A 22,583-nucleotide genomic window follows, 5' to 3' on the forward strand; every position below is an offset into this window, starting at 1 on the left:
TAACACTGTACTGCTACTATAGCTCTAATGCTCACTGTGATTCACCTCAGGGCCCTAGCAGCACAACATGATTTGAATTAGAGCCATAGTAGCACAACATAGGTAGCATTAGAGCTATAGCAGCAGAACAATGTTGTGCTACTATGACTTTAATTCAAATTATGTTGTGCTATGTTGTGCTGCCAGGGCCTTGATGTGAAACACTGTGCTGCTACTATAGCTCTAATGCTTTCTTGTGTTGTGCTCCCATGACTCTAATCCAAATGATCTTGGCCAACTATGGCCCTAAGTCTAATGATGCTCTGCTACTATGGCTCTAATTCAAATTATGTTGTGCTGCTAGGGCCCTGATGTAAAACACTGTGGTGCTACTATAGATCTAATGCTAATTATGCTGAGATACTATCTCTCCAATTTAAATTTTGTTGTGCTGCTGTGGCCCTAGTGGGAAACACTGTTCCGCTACTGTGGCCTAAATTCAAATTATGCTATGCTGTGCTGTCCTGGTCCTTATGTGAAACAGTGTACTACTACTATAGCTCTAAGGCTTACTGTGTTTCACATCAGGGCCCTAGCAGCACAACATGATTCGAATTAAAGCCATAGTAGCACAACATAGGTAGCAATAGAGCTATAGTAGCAGAACAATGTTGTGCTACTATGACTTAATTTAAATTAGGTTGTGCTGCCAGGGCCCTGATGTGAAACACTGTGCTGCTACTATAGCTCTAATGCTAATTATGTTGTGCTGCTAGGGCCCTGATGTGAAACGCTGTGCTGCTACTGTAGCTCTAATGCTAACTGTGTTTCACATCAGGGCCCCAGCAGCCCAACACGATTCGAATTAGAGCCATAGTAGCACAACATAGGTAGCATTAGAGCTATAGTAGCAGAACAATGTTGTGCTACTATGACTTAATTCAAAATAGCTTGTGCTGCCAGGGCCCTGATGTGAAACACTGTGCTGCTATAATAGCTCTAATGCTAATTATGTTGCGGTGCTATGACTATAATCCGATTTATGTTGGCCAACTATGGCTCTAAGTCGAATGATGCTCTGCTACTATGACTCTAATTCAAATTATGTTGTGCTGCTAGGGGCCTGATGTGAAACACAGTTAGCATTACAGCTATAGTAGCGGAACAGTATTTCACATCAGGGCCCTAGCAGCACAACCTAATTTGAATTAGAGCCTTAGTAGCACAACATTGCTCTGCTACGATAGCTCTAATGCTAATTATGTTGTGCTACTATGGCTCTAATTCAAATAAGGTTGTGCTGCTAGGGCCCTGATGTGAAACACTGTTGTGCTGCTATGGTTTCAATTCAAATGATGAAGTACTACTATGGCTCTAAATTACATTATGTTGTGCCACTATGACCTTGATGTAAAACACTGTTTTGCTACTATAGCTGTAATGCTATATATGCAGTGCTGCCAGGACTCTAATTCAAAATTATGTTGGCCAACTATGACTCTAATTCAAATTATGTTGTGCTGCTAGGGCCCTCATGTGAAACACTGTACTGCTACTATAGCTCTAATGCTCACTGTGATTCATATCAGGGCCCTAGCAGCACAACATGATTTGAATTAAAGCCATAGTAGCACAACATAGGTAGCATTAGAGCTATAGCAGCAGAACAATGTTGTGCTACTATGACTTTAATTCAAATTATGTTGTGCTATGTTGTGCTGCCAGGGCCCTGATGTGAAACACTGTGCTGCTACTATAGCTCTAATGCTAATTATGTTGTGCTCCTATGACTCTAATCCAAATGATGCTCTGCTACTATGGCTCTAATTCAAATTATGTTGTGCTGCTAGGGCCCTCATGTTTAACACTGTACTGCTACTATAGCTCTAATGCTCACTGTGATTCACCTCAGGGCCCTAGCAGCACAACATGATTTGAATTAGAGCCATAGTAGCACAACATAGGTAGCATTAGAGCTATAGCAGCAGAACAATGTTGTGCTACTATGACTTTAATTCAAATTATGTTGTGCTATGTTGTGCTGCCAGGGCCTTGATGTGAAACACTGTGCTGCTACTATAGCTCTAATGCTTTCTTGTGTTGTGCTCCCATGACTCTAATCCAAATGATCTTGGCCAACTATAGCCCTAAGTCTAATGATGCTCTGCTACTATGGCTCTAATTCAAATTATGTTGTGCTGCTAGGGGCCTGATGTAATACACAGTATTACATACAAATATTATTATTGTAATGCTACTATAGCTCTAATGCTAACTGTGTTTCACATCAGGGCCCTAGCAGCACAACATAATTTGAATTAAAGTCATAGTAGCATAACATTGTTCTGCTACTATAGCTCAAATGCTACCTATTTTATGCTACTATGACTAATTCAAATTATGTTGTGCTGCTATGACGATAATCTGATTTATGTTGGCCAACTATGGCTCCAATTCAAATGATGCTCTGCTACTATGGCTCTAATTCAAATTATGTTGTGCTGCTAGGGCCCTGATGTGAAACACTGTGGTGCTACTATAGATCTAATGCTAATTATGCTGGAATACTATCTCTCCGATTTAAATTTAGTTGTGCTGCTATGGCCCTAGTGAGAAACACTGTTCTGCTACTGTGGCCCAAATTCTAATTATGCTGTGCTGTCCTGGACCTGATGTAAAACACTGTTGTGCTACCATAGCTTTAATGCTAATTATGCAATGCTGCTCTAACTCTAATTTAAATTATGGTGTGCTGCTAGGGCCCTCATGTGAAACACTGTAGTGCTACTATAGCTTTAATGCTAACTGTGTTTCACATCAGGGCCCTAGCAGCACAACATAACTTGAGTTAGAGTCATAGTAGCACAACATTGTTCTGCTACTATAGCTCTAATGCTAATTATGTAGTGCTGCTATGACTAAAATTCAAATTATGTTGGCCAACTAAGACTCCAATTTAAATGATGTGGTGCTACTATGGCTCTAATTCAAATTATGGTGTGCTTTTAGGGCCCTGATGTGAAACACTGTGCTGCTACTATAGCTCTAATGCTAACTGTCTTTTACGTCAGGTCCCTAGCAGCACAACATAATCTGAATCAGAGCCATAGTAGCACAACATAGGTAGCATTAGAGCTATAGTAGCAGAACAATGTTGTGCTACTATGACTCTAAATCAAATTATTTTGGCCAAATATAACTCCAATTCAAATGATGTTGTGCTACTATAGCTCTATAATTCAAATTATGTTGGCCAACTATGACTCCAATTTAAATGATGTGGTGCTACTATGGCTCTAATTCAAATTATGGTGTGCTGATTATGGCCCTGATGTGAAACACTGTGGTGCTACTATAGATCTAATGCTAATTATGCTGGAATACTATCTCTCCAATTTAAATTTAGTTGTGCTGCTATGGCCCTAGTGAGAAACACTGTTCTGCTACTGTGGCCCAAATTCTAATTATGCTGTGCTGTCCTGGCCCTGATGTAAAACACTGTTGTGCTACCATAGCTTTAATGCTAATTATGCAATGCTGCTCTAACTCTAATTTAAATTATGGTGTGCTGCTAGGGCCCTCATGTGAAACACTGTAGTGCTACTATAGCTTTACTGCTAACTGTCTTTTACGTCAGGTCCCCAGCAGCACAAAATAATCTGAATCAGAGCCATAGTAGCACAACATAGGTAGCATTAGAGCTATAGTAGCAGAACAATGTTGTGCTACTATGACTCTAAATCAAATTATTTTGGCCAAATATAACTCCAATTCAAATGATGTTGTGCTACTATAGCTCTATTTCAAATTACTGTTGTGCCGCTCTGGCCCAAATGGCAATTATGTTGTGCCACCATGGTCCAAATTTGAATTGTATTGTTCTACAAAAGTGCACATGTATATTAGGGTGTGCTGCTAGGGCCCGAATGGGAAACACTGTTGTGCTGCTATGGTTCTAAATCAAAAGATGATGTGCTACTATGGCCCTAATTTAAATTATGTTGTGCCGCTAGGGCCCTGATGTGAAACACAGTTAGCATTAGAGCTGTAGTAGCAGAACAGTGTTTCACATCAGGGCCCTAGCAGCACAAAATAATTTGAATTAGAGTCATAGTAGCACAAAATTGCTCTGCTATGATAGCTCTAATGCTAACTATGTTGTGCTACTATTGCTCTAATGCTAATTATGATGTGAAACAGTATTCTGCTGCTATGGTTTCAATTCAAATGATGAAGTACTACTATGGCTTTAAATTAAATTATGTTGTGCTACTATGGCCCAAGTGGGAAACACTGTTCCTCTACTGTGGCCCAATTCAAATTCTGCTGTGCTGTCCTGGCCCTGATGTAAAACACTGTTGTTCTACCGTAGCTCTAACTCTAATTATGCAATGCTGCTCTAATTCTAATTCAAATTGTGGTGTGTTGCTAGGGCCCTCATGTGAAACACTGTACTGCTACTATAGCTCTAATGCTCACTGTGTTTCACATCAGGGCCCGAGCAGCACAGCATAACTTGAAGTAGAGTCATAGTAGCACAACATTGTTCTGCTACTATAGCTCTAATGCTAATTATGTAGTGCTGCTATTACTATAATTCAAATTATGTTGGCCAACTATGACTCCAATTTAAATGATGTGGTGCTACTATGGCTCTAATTCAAATTATAGTGTGCTGATTATGGCCCTGATGTGAAACACTGTGCTGCTGCTGCTATGGTTTCACTTCAAATGATGAAGTACTGCTATGGCTCTAAATTCAATTATGTTGTGCTACTATGGCCTTGATGTGAAACACTGTTGTGCTACCGTAGCATTAATGCTAATTATGTAATGCCAATATGACTCCAATACAAATCATGTGGGCCAACTATGGCTCTGATTCGAATCATGTTGTGCTGCTAGGGCCCTCATGTGAAACACTGTACTGCTACTATAGCTCTAATGCTAACTGTGATTCACATCAGGGCCCTAGCAGCACAACATGATTCGAATCAGAGCCATAGTAGCACAACATAGGTAGCATTAGAGCTATAGTAGCAGAACAATGTTGTGCTACTATGACTTTAATTCAAATTATGTTGTGCTATGTTGTGCTGCCAGGGCCCTGATGTGAAACACTGTGCTGCTACTATAGCTCTAATGCTAATTATGTTGTGCTCCTATGACTTTAATCCAAATGATGCTCTGCTACTATGGATCTAATTCAAATTACGTTGTGCTGCTAGGTCCTGATGTGAAACAATGTTCTGCTACAATAGATCTAATGCTAATAATGTTGGGCAACCATCTCTCCAATTCAAATAATGCTGTGCTGTCCTGGCCCTGATGGAAAACACTGTTGTGCTACCGTAGCATTAATGCTAATTATGTAATGCCAATATGACTCCAATACAAATCATGTGGGCCAACTATGACTCTAATTCAAATTATGGTGTGCTGCTAGGGCCCTCATGTGAAACACTGTACTGCTACTATAGCTCTAATGCTAACTGTGTTTCACATCAGGGCCCCAGCAGCCCAACACGATTCGAATTAGAGCCATAGTAGCACAACATAGGTAGCATTAGAGCTATAGTAGCAGAACAATGTTGTGCTACTATGACTTAATTCAAAATAGCTGGTGCTGCCAGGGCCCTGATGTGAAACACTGTGCTGCTATAATAGCTCTAATGCTAATTATGTTGCGGTGCTATGACTATAATCCGATTTATGTTGGCCAACTGTGGCTCTAAGTCGAATGATGCTCTGCTACTATGACTCTAATTCAAATGATGTTGTGCTGCTAGGGGCCTGATGTGAAACACAGTTAGCATTACAGCTATAGTAGCGGAACAGTATTTCACATCAGGGCCCTAGCAGCACAACCTAATTTGAATTAGAGCCTTAGTAGCACAACATTGCTCTGCTACGATAGCTCTAATGCTAATTATGTTGTGCTACTATGGCTCTAATTCAAATAAGGTTGTGCTGCTAGGGCCCTGACTATAATGACTATGACTATAATCCGATTTATGTTGGCCAACTATGGCTCTAAGTCGAATGATGCTCTGCTACTATGACTCTAATTCAAATTATGTTGTGCTGCTAGGGGCCTGATGTAATACACAGTTAGCATTACAGCTATAGTAGCGGAACAGTATTTCACATCAGGGCCCTAGCAGCACAACCTAATTTGAATTAGAGCCTTAGTAGCACAACATTGCTCTGCTACGATAGCTCTAATGCTAATTATGTTGTGCTACTATGGCTCTAATTCAAATAAGGTTGTGCTGCTAGGGCCCTGATGTGAAACACTGTTGTGCTGCTATGGTTTCAATTCAAATGATGAAGTACTACTATGGCTCTAAATTACATTATGTTGTGCCACTATGGCCTTGATGTGAAACACTGTTTTGCTACTATAGCTGTAATGCTATATATGCAGTGCTGCCATGGCTCTAATTCAAATTATGTTGGCCAACTATGACTCTAATTAAAATTACGTTGTGCTGCTAGGGCCCTCATGTTTAACACTGTACTGCTACTATAGCTCTAATGCTCACTGTGATTCACCTCAGGGCCCTAGCAGCACAACATAATTCGAATCAGAGCCATAGTAGCACAACATAGGTAGCATTAGAGCTTTAGTAGCAGAACAATGTTGTGCTACTATGACTCTAAATCAAATTATTTTGGCCAAATATAACTCCAATTCAAATGATGTGCTACTATGGCTCTAATTCAAATTACTGTTGTGCCACCATGGTCCAAATTTAAATTATGTTATACAAAAGTGCACATGTATATTAGGTTGTGCTGCTATGGTTCTAATTTAAATTATATTGTGCTGTTCTGCAACTATAGCTCTAATGCTAATTATGCAGTGCTGCTATGACTATAAATCAAATTATGTTGGCCAACTATGACTCCAATTTAAATGATGCAGTGCTACTATGGCTCTTATTTAAATTATGTTGTGCCACTATGGCCTTGATGTGAAACACTCGACTGCTACTATAGCTCTAATGCTAACTGTGTTTCACATCAGGGCCCTAGCAGCACAACATAATTTGAATTAAAGTCATAGTAGCATAACATTGTTCTGCTACTATAGCTCAAATGCTACCTATTTTATGCTACTATGACTAATTCAAATTATGTTGTGCTGCTATGACGATAATCCGATTTATGTTGGCCAACTATGGCTCCAATTCAAATGATGCTCTGCTACTATGGCTCTAATTCAAATTATGTTGTGCTGCTAGGGCCCTGATGTGAAACACTGTGGTGCTACTATAGATCTAATGCTAATTATGCTGGAATACTATCTCTCCAATTTAAATTTAGTTGTGCTGCTATGGCCCTAGTGAGAAACACTGTTCTGCTACTGTGGCCCAAATTCTAATTATGCTGTGCTGTCCTGGCCCTGATGTAAAACACTGTTGTGCTACCATAGCTTTAATGCTAATTATGCAATGCTGCTCTAACTCTAATTTAAATTATGGTGTGCTGCTAGGGCCCTCATGTGAAACACTGTAGTGCTACTATAGCTTTACTGCTAACTGTGTTTCACATCAGGGCCCTAGCAGCACAACATAACTTGAGTTAGAGTCATAGTAGCACAACATTGTTCTGCTACTATAGCTCTAATGCTAATTATGTAGTGCTGCTATGACTAAAATTCAAATTATGTTGGCCAACTAAGACTCCAATTTAAATGATGTGGTGCTACTATGGCTCTAATTCAAATTATGGTGTGCTGTTAGGGCCCTGATGTGAAACACTGTGCTGCTACTATAGCTCTAATGCTAACTGTCTTTTACGTCAGGTCCCCAGCAGCACAACATAATCTGAATCAGAGCCATAGTAGCACAACATAGGTAGCATTAGAGCTATAGTAGCAGAACAATGTTGTGCTACTATGACTCTAAATCAAATTATTTTGGCCAAATATAACTCCAATTCAAATGATGTTGTGCTACTATAGCTCTATTTCAAATTACTGTTGTGCCGCTCTGGCCCAAATGGCAATTATGTTGTGCCACCATGGTCCAAATTTGAATTGTATTGTTCTACAAAAGTGCACATGTATATTAGGGTGTGCTGCTAGGGCCCGAATGGGAAACACTGTTGTGCTGCTATGGTTCTAAATCAAAAGATGATGTGCTACTATGGCCCTAATTTAAATTATGTTGTGCCGCTAGGGCCCTGATGTGAAACACAGTTAGCATTAGAGCTGTAGTAGCAGAACAGTGTTTCACATCAGGGCCCTAGCAGCACAAAATAATTTGAATTAGAGTCATAGTAGCACAAAATTGCTCTGCTATGATAGCTCTAATGCTAACTATGTTGTGCTACTATTGCTCTAATGCTAATTATGATGTGAAACAGTATTCTGCTGCTATGGTTTCAATTCAAATGATGAAGTACTACTATGGCTTTAAATTAAATTATGTTGTGCTACTATGGCCCAAGTGGGAAACACTGTTCCTCTACTGTGGCCCAATTCAAATTCTGCTGTGCTGTCCTGGCCCTGATGTAAAACACTGTTGTTCTACCGTAGCTCTAACTCTAATTATGCAATGCTGCTCTAATTCTAATTCAAATTGTGGTGTGTTGCTAGGGCCCTCATGTGAAACACTGTACTGCTACTATAGCTCTAATGCTCACTGTGTTTCACATCAGGGCCCGAGCAGCACAGCATAACTTGAAGTAGAGTCATAGTAGCACAACATTGTTCTGCTACTATAGCTCTAATGCTAATTATGTAGTGCTGCTATTACTATAATTCAAATTATGTTGGCCAACTATGACTCCAATTTAAATGATGTGGTGCTACTATGGCTCTAATTCAAATTATAGTGTGCTGATTATGGCCCTGATGTGAAACACTGTGCTGCTGCTGCTATGGTTTCACTTCAAATGATGAAGTACTGCTATGGCTCTAAATTCAATTATGTTGTGCTACTATGGCCTTGATGTGAAACACTGTTGTGCTACCGTAGCATTAATGCTAATTATGTAATGCCAATATGACTCCAATACAAATCATGTGGGCCAACTATGGCTCTGATTCGAATCATGTTGTGCTGCTAGGGCCCTCATGTGAAACACTGTACTGCTACTATAGCTCTAATGCTAACTGTGATTCACATCAGGGCCCTAGCAGCACAACATGATTCGAATCAGAGCCATAGTAGCACAACATAGGTAGCATTAGAGCTATAGTAGCAGAACAATGTTGTGCTACTATGACTTTAATTCAAATTATGTTGTGCTATGTTGTGCTGCCAGGGCCCTGATGTGAAACACTGTGCTGCTACTATAGCTCTAATGCTAATTATGTTGTGCTCCTATGACTTTAATCCAAATGATGCTCTGCTACTATGGATCTAATTCAAATTACGTTGTGCTGCTAGGTCCTGATGTGAAACAATGTTCTGCTACAATAGATCTAATGCTAATAATGTTGGGCAACCATCTCTCCAATTCAAATAATGCTGTGCTGTCCTGGCCCTGATGGAAAACACTGTTGTGCTACCGTAGCATTAATGCTAATTATGTAATGCCAATATGACTCCAATACAAATCATGTGGGCCAACTATGACTCTAATTCAAATTATGGTGTGCTGCTAGGGCCCTCATGTGAAACACTGTACTGCTACTATAGCTCTAATGCTAACTGTGTTTCACATCAGGGCCCCAGCAGCCCAACACGATTCGAATTAGAGCCATAGTAGCACAACATAGGTAGCATTAGAGCTATAGTAGCAGAACAATGTTGTGCTACTATGACTTAATTCAAAATAGCTGGTGCTGCCAGGGCCCTGATGTGAAACACTGTGCTGCTATAATAGCTCTAATGCTAATTATGTTGCGGTGCTATGACTATAATCCGATTTATGTTGGCCAACTGTGGCTCTAAGTCGAATGATGCTCTGCTACTATGACTCTAATTCAAATGATGTTGTGCTGCTAGGGGCCTGATGTGAAACACAGTTAGCATTACAGCTATAGTAGCGGAACAGTATTTCACATCAGGGCCCTAGCAGCACAACCTAATTTGAATTAGAGCCTTAGTAGCACAACATTGCTCTGCTACGATAGCTCTAATGCTAATTATGTTGTGCTACTATGGCTCTAATTCAAATAAGGTTGTGCTGCTAGGGCCCTGACTATAATGACTATGACTATAATCCGATTTATGTTGGCCAACTATGGCTCTAAGTCGAATGATGCTCTGCTACTATGACTCTAATTCAAATTATGTTGTGCTGCTAGGGGCCTGATGTAATACACAGTTAGCATTACAGCTATAGTAGCGGAACAGTATTTCACATCAGGGCCCTAGCAGCACAACCTAATTTGAATTAGAGCCTTAGTAGCACAACATTGCTCTGCTACGATAGCTCTAATGCTAATTATGTTGTGCTACTATGGCTCTAATTCAAATAAGGTTGTGCTGCTAGGGCCCTGATGTGAAACACTGTTGTGCTGCTATGGTTTCAATTCAAATGATGAAGTACTACTATGGCTCTAAATTACATTATGTTGTGCCACTATGGCCTTGATGTGAAACACTGTTTTGCTACTATAGCTGTAATGCTATATATGCAGTGCTGCCATGGCTCTAATTCAAATTATGTTGGCCAACTATGACTCTAATTAAAATTACGTTGTGCTGCTAGGGCCCTCATGTTTAACACTGTACTGCTACTATAGCTCTAATGCTCACTGTGATTCACCTCAGGGCCCTAGCAGCACAACATAATTCGAATCAGAGCCATAGTAGCACAACATAGGTAGCATTAGAGCTTTAGTAGCAGAACAATGTTGTGCTACTATGACTCTAAATCAAATTATTTTGGCCAAATATAACTCCAATTCAAATGATGTGCTACTATGGCTCTAATTCAAATTACTGTTGTGCCACCATGGTCCAAATTTAAATTATGTTATACAAAAGTGCACATGTATATTAGGTTGTGCTGCTATGGTTCTAATTTAAATTATATTGTGCTGTTCTGCAACTATAGCTCTAATGCTAATTATGCAGTGCTGCTATGACTATAAATCAAATTATGTTGGCCAACTATGACTCCAATTTAAATGATGCAGTGCTACTATGGCTCTTATTTAAATTATGTTGTGCCACTATGGCCTTGATGTGAAACACTCGACTGCTACTATAGCTCTAATGCTAACTGTGTTTCACATCAGGGCCCTAGCAGCACAACATAATTTGAATTAAAGTCATAGTAGCATAACATTGTTCTGCTACTATAGCTCAAATGCTACCTATTTTATGCTACTATGACTAATTCAAATTATGTTGTGCTGCTATGACGATAATCCGATTTATGTTGGCCAACTATGGCTCCAATTCAAATGATGCTCTGCTACTATGGCTCTAATTCAAATTATGTTGTGCTGCTAGGGCCCTGATGTGAAACACTGTGGTGCTACTATAGATCTAATGCTAATTATGCTGGAATACTATCTCTCCAATTTAAATTTAGTTGTGCTGCTATGGCCCTAGTGAGAAACACTGTTCTGCTACTGTGGCCCAAATTCTAATTATGCTGTGCTGTCCTGGCCCTGATGTAAAACACTGTTGTGCTACCATAGCTTTAATGCTAATTATGCAATGCTGCTCTAACTCTAATTTAAATTATGGTGTGCTGCTAGGGCCCTCATGTGAAACACTGTAGTGCTACTATAGCTTTACTGCTAACTGTGTTTCACATCAGGGCCCTAGCAGCACAACATAACTTGAGTTAGAGTCATAGTAGCACAACATTGTTCTGCTACTATAGCTCTAATGCTAATTATGTAGTGCTGCTATGACTAAAATTCAAATTATGTTGGCCAACTAAGACTCCAATTTAAATGATGTGGTGCTACTATGGCTCTAATTCAAATTATGGTGTGCTGTTAGGGCCCTGATGTGAAACACTGTGCTGCTACTATAGCTCTAATGCTAACTGTCTTTTACGTCAGGTCCCCAGCAGCACAACATAATCTGAATCAGAGCCATAGTAGCACAACATAGGTAGCATTAGAGCTATAGTAGCAGAACAATGTTGTGCTACTATGACTCTAAATCAAATTATTTTGGCCAAATATAACTCCAATTCAAATGATGTTGTGCTACTATAGCTCTATTTCAAATTACTGTTGTGCCGCTCTGGCCCAAATGGCAATTATGTTGTGCCACCATGGTCCAAATTTGAATTGTATTGTTCTACAAAAGTGCACATGTATATTAGGGTGTGCTGCTAGGGCCCGAATGGGAAACACTGTTGTGCTGCTATGGTTCTAAATCAAAAGATGATGTGCTACTATGGCCCTAATTTAAATTATGTTGTGCCGCTAGGGCCCTGATGTGAAACACAGTTAGCATTAGAGCTGTAGTAGCAGAACAGTGTTTCACATCAGGGCCCTAGCAGCACAAAATAATTTGAATTAGAGTCATAGTAGCACAAAATTGCTCTGCTATGATAGCTCTAATGCTAACTATGTTGTGCTACTATTGCTCTAATGCTAATTATGATGTGAAACAGTATTCTGCTGCTATGGTTTCAATTCAAATGATGAAGTACTACTATGGCTTTAAATTAAATTATGTTGTGCTACTATGGCCCAAGTGGGAAACACTGTTCCTCTACTGTGGCCCAATTCAAATTCTGCTGTGCTGTCCTGGCCCTGATGTAAAACACTGTTGTTCTACCGTAGCTCTAACTCTAATTATGCAATGCTGCTCTAATTCTAATTCAAATTGTGGTGTGTTGCTAGGGCCCTCATGTGAAACACTGTACTGCTACTATAGCTCTAATGCTCACTGTGTTTCACATCAGGGCCCGAGCAGCACAGCATAACTTGAAGTAGAGTCATAGTAGCACAACATTGTTCTGCTACTATAGCTCTAATGCTAATTATGTAGTGCTGCTATTACTATAATTCAAATTATGTTGGCCAACTATGACTCCAATTTAAATGATGTGGTGCTACTATGGCTCTAATTCAAATTATGGTGTGCTGATTATGGCCCTGATGTGAAACACTGTGCTGCTGCTGCTATGGTTTCACTTCAAATGATGAAGTACTGCTATGGCTCTAAATTCAATTATGTTGTGCTACTATGGCCTTGATGTGAAACACTGTTGTGCTACCGTAGCATTAATGCTAATTATGTAATGCCAATATGACTCCAATACAAATCATGTGGGCCAACTATGGCTCTGATTCGAATCATGTTGTGCTGCTAGGGCCCTCATGTGAAACACTGTACTGCTACTATAGCTCTAATGCTAACTGTGATTCACATCAGGGCCCTAGCAGCACAACATGATTCGAATCAGAGCCATAGTAGCACAACATAGGTAGCATTAGAGCTATAGTAGCAGAACAATGTTGTGCTACTATGACTTTAATTCAAATTATGTTGTGCTATGTTGTGCTGCCAGGGCCCTGATGTGAAACACTGTGCTGCTACTATAGCTCTAATGCTAATTATGTTGTGCTCCTATGACTCTAATCCAAATGATGCTCTGCTACTATGGATCTAATTCAAATTACGTTGTGCTGCTAGGGCCTGATGTGAAACACTGTTCTGCTACAATAGATCTAATGCTAATAATGTTGGGCAACCATCTCTCCAATTCAAATAATGCTGTGCTGTCCTGGCCCTGATGGAAAACACTGTTGTGCTACCGTAGCATTAATGCTAATTATGTAATGCCAATATGACTCCAATACAAATCATGTGGGCCAACTATGACTCTAATTCAAATTATGGTGTGCTGCTAGGGCCCTCATGTGAAACACTGTACTGCTACTATAGCTCTAATGCTAACTGTGTTTCACATCAGGGCCCCAGCAGCCCAACACGATTCGAATTAGAGCCATAGTAGCACAACATAGGTAGCATTAGAGCTATAGTAGCAGAACAATGTTGTGCTACTATGACTTAATTCAAAATAGCTGGTGCTGCCAGGGCCCTGATGTGAAACACTGTGCTGCTATAATAGCTCTAATGCTAATTATGTTGCGGTGCTATGACTATAATCCGATTTATGTTGGCCAACTATGGCTCTAAGTCGAATGATGCTCTGCTACTATGACTCTAATTCAAATGATGTTGTGCTGCTAGGGGCCTGATGTGAAACACAGTTAGCATTACAGCTATAGTAGCGGAACAGTATTTCACATCAGGGCCCTAGCAGCACAACCTAATTTGAATTAGAGCCTTAGTAGCACAACATTGCTCTGCTACGATAGCTCTAATGCTAATTATGTTGTGCTACTATGGCTCTAATTCAAATAAGGTTGTGCTGCTAGGGCCCTGACTATAATGACTATGACTATAATCCGATTTATGTTGGCCAACTATGGCTCTAAGTCGAATGATGCTCTGCTACTATGACTCTAATTCAAATTATGTTGTGCTGCTAGGGGCCTGATGTAATACACAGTTAGCATTACAGCTATAGTAGCGGAACAGTATTTCACATCAGGGCCCTAGCAGCACAACCTAATTTGAATTAGAGCCTTAGTAGCACAACATTGCTCTGCTACGATAGCTCTAATGCTAATTATGTTGTGCTACTATGGCTCTAATTCAAATAAGGTTGTGCTGCTAGGGCCCTGATGTGAAACACTGTTGTGCTGCTATGGTTTCAATTCAAATGATGAAGTACTACTATGGCTCTAAATTACATTATGTTGTGCCACTATGACCTTGATGTGAAACACTGTTTTGCTACTATAGCTGTAATGCTATATATGCAGTGCTGCCATGGCTCTAATTCAAATTATGTTGGCCAACTATGACTCTAATTAAAATTACGTTGTGCTGCTAGGGCCCTCATGTTTAACACTGTACTGCTACTATAGCTCTAATGCTCACTGTGATTCACCTCAGGGCCCTAGCAGCACAACATAATTCGAATCAGAGCCATAGTAGCACAACATAGGTAGCATTAGAGCTTTAGTAGCAGAACAATGTTGTGCTACTATGACTCTAAATCAAATTATTTTGGCCAAATATAACTCCAATTCAAATGATGTGCTACTATGGCTCTAATTCAAATTACTGTTGTGCCACCATGGTCCAAATTTAAATTATGTTATACAAAAGTGCACATGTATATTAGGTTGTGCTGCTATGGTTCTAATTTAAATTATATTGTGCTGTTCTGCAACTATAGCTCTAATGCTAATTATGCAGTGCTGCTATGACTATAAATCAAATTATGTTGGCCAACTATGACTCCAATTTAAATGATGCAGTGCTACTATGGCTCTTATTTAAATTATGTTGTGCCACTATGGCCTTGATGTGAAACACTCGACTGCTACTATAGCTCTAATGCTAACTGTGTTTCACATCAGGGCCCTAGCAGCACAACATAATTTGAATTAAAGTCATAGTAGCATAACATTGTTCTGCTACTATAGCTCAAATGCTACCTATTTTATGCTACTATGACTAATTCAAATTATGTTGTGCTGCTATGACGATAATCCGATTTATGTTGGCCAACTATGGCTCCAATTCAAATGATGCTCTGCTACTATGGCTCTAATTCAAATTATGTTGTGCTGCTAGGGCCCTGATGTGAAACACTGTGGTGCTACTATAGATCTAATGCTAATTATGCTGGAATACTATCTCTCCAATTTAAATTTAGTTGTGCTGCTATGGCCCTAGTGAGAAACACTGTTCTGCTACTGTGGCCCAAATTCTAATTATGCTGTGCTGTCCTGGCCCTGATGTAAAACACTGTTGTGCTACCATAGCTTTAATGCTAATTATGCAATGCTGCTCTAACTCTAATTTAAAATATGGTGTGCTGCTAGGGCCCTCATGTGAAACACTGTAGTGCTACTATAGCTTTAATGCTAACTGTGTTTCACATCAGGGCCCTAGCAGCACAACATAACTTGAGTTAGAGTCATAGTAGCACAACATTGTTCTGCTACTATAGCTCTAATGCTAATTATGTAGTGCTGCTATGACTAAAATTCAAATTATGTTGGCCAACTAAGACTCCAATTTAAATGATGTGGTGCTACTATGGCTCTAATTCAAATTATGGTGTGCTGTTAGGGCCCTGATGTGAAACACTGTGCTGCTACTATAGCTCTAATGCTAACTGTCTTTTACGTCAGGTCCCTAGCAGCACAACATAATTCGAATCGGAGCCATAGTAGCACAACATAGGTAGCATTAGAGCTATAGTAGCAGAACAATGTTGTGCTACTATGACTCTAAATCAAATTATTTTGGCCAAATATAACTCCAATTCAAATGATGTTGTGCTACTATAGCTCTATTTCAAATTACTGTTGTGCCGCTCTGGCCCAAATGGCAATTATGTTGTGCCACCATGGTCCAAATTTGAATTGTATTGTTCTACAAAAGTGCACATGTATATTAGGGTGTGCTGCTAGGGCCCGAATGGGAAACACTGTTGTGCTGCTATGGTTCTAAATCAAAAGATGATGTGCTACTATGGCCCTAATTTAAATTATGTTGTGCCGCTAGGGCCCTGATGTGAAACACAGTTAGCATTAGAGCTGTAGTAGCAGAACAGTGTTTCACATCAGGGCCCTAGCAGCACAAAATAATTTGAATTAGAGTCATAGTAGCACAAAATTGCTCTGCTATGATAGCTCTAATGCTAACTATGTTGTGCTACTATTGCTCTAATGCTAATTATGATGTGAAACAGTATTCTGCTGCTATGGTTTCAATTCAAATGATGAAGTACTACTATGGCTTTAAATTAAATTATGTTGTGCTACTATGGCCCAAGTGGGAAACACTGTTCCTCTACTGTGGCCCAATTCAAATTCTGCTGTGCTGTCCTGGCCCTGATGTAAAACACTGTTGTTCTACCGTAGCTCTAACTCTAATTATGCAATGCTGCTCTAATTCTAATTCAAATTGTGGTGTGTTGCTAGGGCCCTCATGTGAAACACTGTACTGCTACTATAGCTCTAATGCTCACTGTGTTTCACATCAGGGCCCGAGCAGCACAGCATAACTTGAAGTAGAGTCATAGTAGCACAACATTGTTCTGCTACTATAGCTCTAATGCTAATTATGTAGTGCTGCTATTACTATAATTCAAATTATGTTGGCCAACTATGACTCCAATTTAAATGATGTGGTGCTACTATGGCTCTAATTCAAATTATGGTGTGCTGATTATGGCCCTGATGTGAAACACTGTGCTGCTGCTGCTATGGTTTCACTTCAAATGATGAAGTACTGCTATGGCTCTAAATTCAATTATGTTGTGCTACTATGGCCTTGATGTGAAACACTGTTGTGCTACCGTAGCATTAATGCTAATTATGTAATGCCAATATGACTCCAATACAAATCATGTGGGCCAACTATGGCTCTGATTCGAATCATGTTGTGCTGCTAGGGCCCTCATGTGAAACACTGTACTGCTACTATAGCTCTAATGCTAACTGTGATTCACATCAGGGCCCTAGCAGCACAACATGATTCGAATCAGAGCCATAGTAGCACAACATAGGTAGCATTAGAGCTATAGTAGCAGAACAATGTTGTGCTACTATGACTTTAATTCAAATTATGTTGTGCTATGTTGTGCTGCCAGGGCCCTGATGTGAAACACTGTGCTGCTACTATAGCTCTAATGCTAATTATGTTGTGCTCCTATGACTCTAATCCAAATGATGCTCTGCTACTATGGATCTAATTCAAATTACGTTGTGCTGCTAGGGCCTGATGTGAAACACTGTTCTGCTACAATAGATCTAATGCTAATAATGTTGGGCAACCATCTCTCCAATTCAAATAATGCTGTGCTGTCCTGGCCCTGATGGAAAACACTGTTGTGCTACCGTAGCATTAATGCTAATTATGTAATGCCAATATGACTCCAATACAAATCATGTGGGCCAACTATGACTCTAATTCAAATTATGGTGTGCTGCTAGGGCCCTCATGTGAAACACTGTACTGCTACTATAGCTCTAATGCTAACTGTGTTTCACATCAGGGCCCCAGCAGCCCAACACGATTCGAATTAGAGCCATAGTAGCACAACATAGGTAGCATTAGAGCTATAGTAGCAGAACAATGTTGTGCTACTATGACTTAATTCAAAATAGCTGGTGCTGCCAGGGCCCTGATGTGAAACACTGTGCTGCTATAATAGCTCTAATGCTAATTATGTTGCGGTGCTATGACTATAATCCGATTTATGTTGGCCAACTATGGCTCTAAGTCGAATGATGCTCTGCTACTATGACTCTAATTCAAATGATGTTGTGCTGCTAGGGGCCTGATGTGAAACACAGTTAGCATTACAGCTATAGTAGCGGAACAGTATTTCACATCAGGGCCCTAGCAGCACAACCTAATTTGAATTAGAGCCTTAGTAGCACAACATTGCTCTGCTACGATAGCTCTAATGCTAATTATGTTGTGCTACTATGGCTCTAATTCAAATAAGGTTGTGCTGCTAGGGCCCTGACTATAATGACTATGACTATAATCCGATTTATGTTGGCCAACTATGGCTCTAAGTCGAATGATGCTCTGCTACTATGACTCTAATTCAAATTATGTTGTGCTGCTAGGGGCCTGATGTAATACACAGTTAGCATTACAGCTATAGTAGCGGAACAGTATTTCACATCAGGGCCCTAGCAGCACAACCTAATTTGAATTAGAGCCTTAGTAGCACAACATTGCTCTGCTACGATAGCTCTAATGCTAATTATGTTGTGCTACTATGGCTCTAATTCAAATAAGGTTGTGCTGCTAGGGCCCTGATGTGAAACACTGTTGTGCTGCTATGGTTTCAATTCAAATGATGAAGTACTACTATGGCTCTAAATTACATTATGTTGTGCCACTATGACCTTGATGTGAAACACTGTTTTGCTACTATAGCTGTAATGCTATATATGCAGTGCTGCCATGGCTCTAATTCAAATTATGTTGGCCAACTATGACTCTAATTAAAATTACGTTGTGCTGCTAGGGCCCTCATGTTTAACACTGTACTGCTACTATAGCTCTAATGCTCACTGTGATTCACCTCAGGGCCCTAGCAGCACAACATAATTCGAATCAGAGCCATAGTAGCACAACATAGGTAGCATTAGAGCTTTAGTAGCAGAACAATGTTGTGCTACTATGACTCTAAATCAAATTATTTTGGCCAAATATAACTCCAATTCAAATGATGTGCTACTATGGCTCTAATTCAAATTACTGTTGTGCCACCATGGTCCAAATTTAAATTATGTTATACAAAAGTGCACATGTATATTAGGTTGTGCTGCTATGGTTCTAATTTAAATTATATTGTGCTGTTCTGCAACTATAGCTCTAATGCTAATTATGCAGTGCTGCTATGACTATAAATCAAATTATGTTGGCCAACTATGACTCCAATTTAAATGATGCAGTGCTACTATGGCTCTTATTTAAATTATGTTGTGCCACTATGGCCTTGATGTGAAACACTCGACTGCTACTATAGCTCTAATGCTAACTGTGTTTCACATCAGGGCCCTAGCAGCACAACATAATTTGAATTAAAGTCATAGTAGCATAACATTGTTCTGCTACTATAGCTCAAATGCTACCTATTTTATGCTACTATGACTAATTCAAATTATGTTGTGCTGCTATGACGATAATCCGATTTATGTTGGCCAACTATGGCTCCAATTCAAATGATGCTCTGCTACTATGGCTCTAATTCAAATTATGTTGTGCTGCTAGGGCCCTGATGTGAAACACTGTGGTGCTACTATAGATCTAATGCTAATTATGCTGGAATACTATCTCTCCAATTTAAATTTAGTTGTGCTGCTATGGCCCTAGTGAGAAACACTGTTCTGCTACTGTGGCCCAAATTCTAATTATGCTGTGCTGTCCTGGCCCTGATGTAAAACACTGTTGTGCTACCATAGCTTTAATGCTAATTATGCAATGCTGCTCTAACTCTAATTTAAATTATGGTGTGCTGCTAGGGCCCTCATGTGAAACACTGTAGTGCTACTATAGCTTTACTGCTAACTGTGTTTCACATCAGGGCCCTAGCAGCACAACATAACTTGAGTTAGAGTCATAGTAGCACAACATTGTTCTGCTACTATAGCTCTAATGCTAATTATGTAGTGCTGCTATGACTAAAATTCAAATTATGTTGGCCAACTAAGACTCCAATTTAAATGATGTGGTGCTACTATGGCTCTAATTCAAATTATGGTGTGCTGTTAGGGCCCTGATGTGAAACACTGTGCTGCTACTATAGCTCTAATGCTAACTGTCTTTTACGTCAGGTCCCCAGCAGCACAACATAATCTGAATCGGAGCCATAGTAGCACAACATAGGTAGCATTAGAGCTATAGTAGCAGAACAATGTTGTGCTACTATGACTCTAAATCAAATTATTTTGGCCAAATATAACTCCAATTCAAATGATGTTGTGCTACTATAGCTCTATTTCAAATTACTGTTGTGCCGCTCTGGCCCAAATGGCAATTATGTTGTGCCACCATGGTCCAAATTTGAATTGTATTGTTCTACAAAAGTGCACATGTATATTAGGGTGTGCTGCTAGGGCCCGAATGGGAAACACTGTTGTGCTGCTATGGTTCTAAATCAAAAGATGATGTGCTACTATGGCCCTAATTTAAATTATGTTGTGCCGCTAGGGCCCTGATGTGAAACACAGTTAGCATTAGAGCTGTAGTAGCAGAACAGTGTTTCACATCAGGGCCCTAGCAGCACAAAATAATTTGAATTAGAGTCATAGTAGCACAAAATTGCTCTGCTATGATAGCTCTAATGCTAACTATGTTGTGCTACTATTGCTCTAATGCTAATTATGATGTGAAACAGTATTCTGCTGCTATGGTTTCAATTCAAATGATGAAGTACTACTATGGCTTTAAATTAAATTATGTTGTGCTACTATGGCCCAAGTGGGAAACACTGTTCCTCTACTGTGGCCCAATTCAAATTCTGCTGTGCTGTCCTGGCCCTGATGTAAAACACTGTTGTTCTACCGTAGCTCTAACTCTAATTATGCAATGCTGCTCTAATTCTAATTCAAATTGTGGTGTGTTGCTAGGGCCCTCATGTGAAACACTGTACTGCTACTATAGCTCTAATGCTCACTGTGTTTCACATCAGGGCCCGAGCAGCACAGCATAACTTGAAGTAGAGTCATAGTAGCACAACATTGTTCTGCTACTATAGCTCTAATGCTAATTATGTAGTGCTTCTATTACTATAATTCAAATTATGTTGGCCAACTATGACTCCAATTTAAATGATGTGGTGCTACTATGGCTCTAATTCAAATTATGGTGTGCTGATTATGGCCCTGATGTGAAACACTGTGCTGCTGCTGCTATGGTTTCACTTCAAATGATGAAGTACTGCTATGGCTCTAAATTCAATTATGTTGTGCTACTATGGCCTTGATGTGAAACACTGTTGTGCTACCGTAGCATTAATGCTAATTATGTAATGCCAATATGACTCCAATACAAATCATGTGGGCCAACTATGGCTCTGATTCGAATCATGTTGTGCTGCTAGGGCCCTCATGTGAAACACTGTACTGCTACTATAGCTCTAATGCTAACTGTGATTCACATCAGGGCCCTAGCAGCACAACATGATTCGAATCAGAGCCATAGTAGCACAACATAGGTAGCATTAGAGCTATAGTAGCAGAACAATGTTGTGCTACTATGACTTTAATTCAAATTATGTTGTGCTATGTTGTGCTGCCAGGGCCCTGATGTGAAACACTGTGCTGCTACTATAGCTCTAATGCTAATTATGTTGTGCTCCTATGACTCTAATCCAAATGATGCTCTGCTACTATGGATCTAATTCAAATTACGTTGTGCTGCTAGGGCCTGATGTGAAACACTGTTCTGCTACAATAGATCTAATGCTAATAATGTTGGGCAACCATCTCTCCAATTCAAATAATGCTGTGCTGTCCTGGCCCTGATGGAAAACACTGTTGTGCTACCGTAGCATTAATGCTAATTATGTAATGCCAATATGACTCCAATACAAATCATGTGGGCCAACTATGACTCTAATTCAAATTATGGTGTGCTGCTAGGGCCCTCATGTGAAACACTGTACTGCTACTATAGCTCTAATGCTAACTGTGTTTCACATCAGGGCCCCAGCAGCCCAACACGATTCGAATTAGAGCCATAGTAGCACAACATAGGTAGCATTAGAGCTATAGTAGCAGAACAATGTTGTGCTACTATGACTTAATTCAAAATAGCTGGTGCTGCCAGGGCCCTGATGTGAAACACTGTGCTGCTATAATAGCTCTAATGCTAATTATGTTGCGGTGCTATGACTATAATCCGATTTATGTTGGCCAACTATGGCTCTAAGTCGAATGATGCTCTGCTACTATGACTCTAATTCAAATGATGTTGTGCTGCTAGGGGCCTGATGTGAAACACAGTTAGCATTACAGCTATAGTAGCGGAACAGTATTTCACATCAGGGCCCTAGCAGCACAACCTAATTTGAATTAGAGCCTTAGTAGCACAACATTGCTCTGCTAC

The sequence above is a fragment of the Silurus aristotelis genome (genome assembly GCF_946808225.1).
Source record: "Silurus aristotelis genome assembly, chromosome: 13".
NCBI classification, from domain to species: Eukaryota; Metazoa; Chordata; class Actinopteri; order Siluriformes; family Siluridae; genus Silurus; species Silurus aristotelis.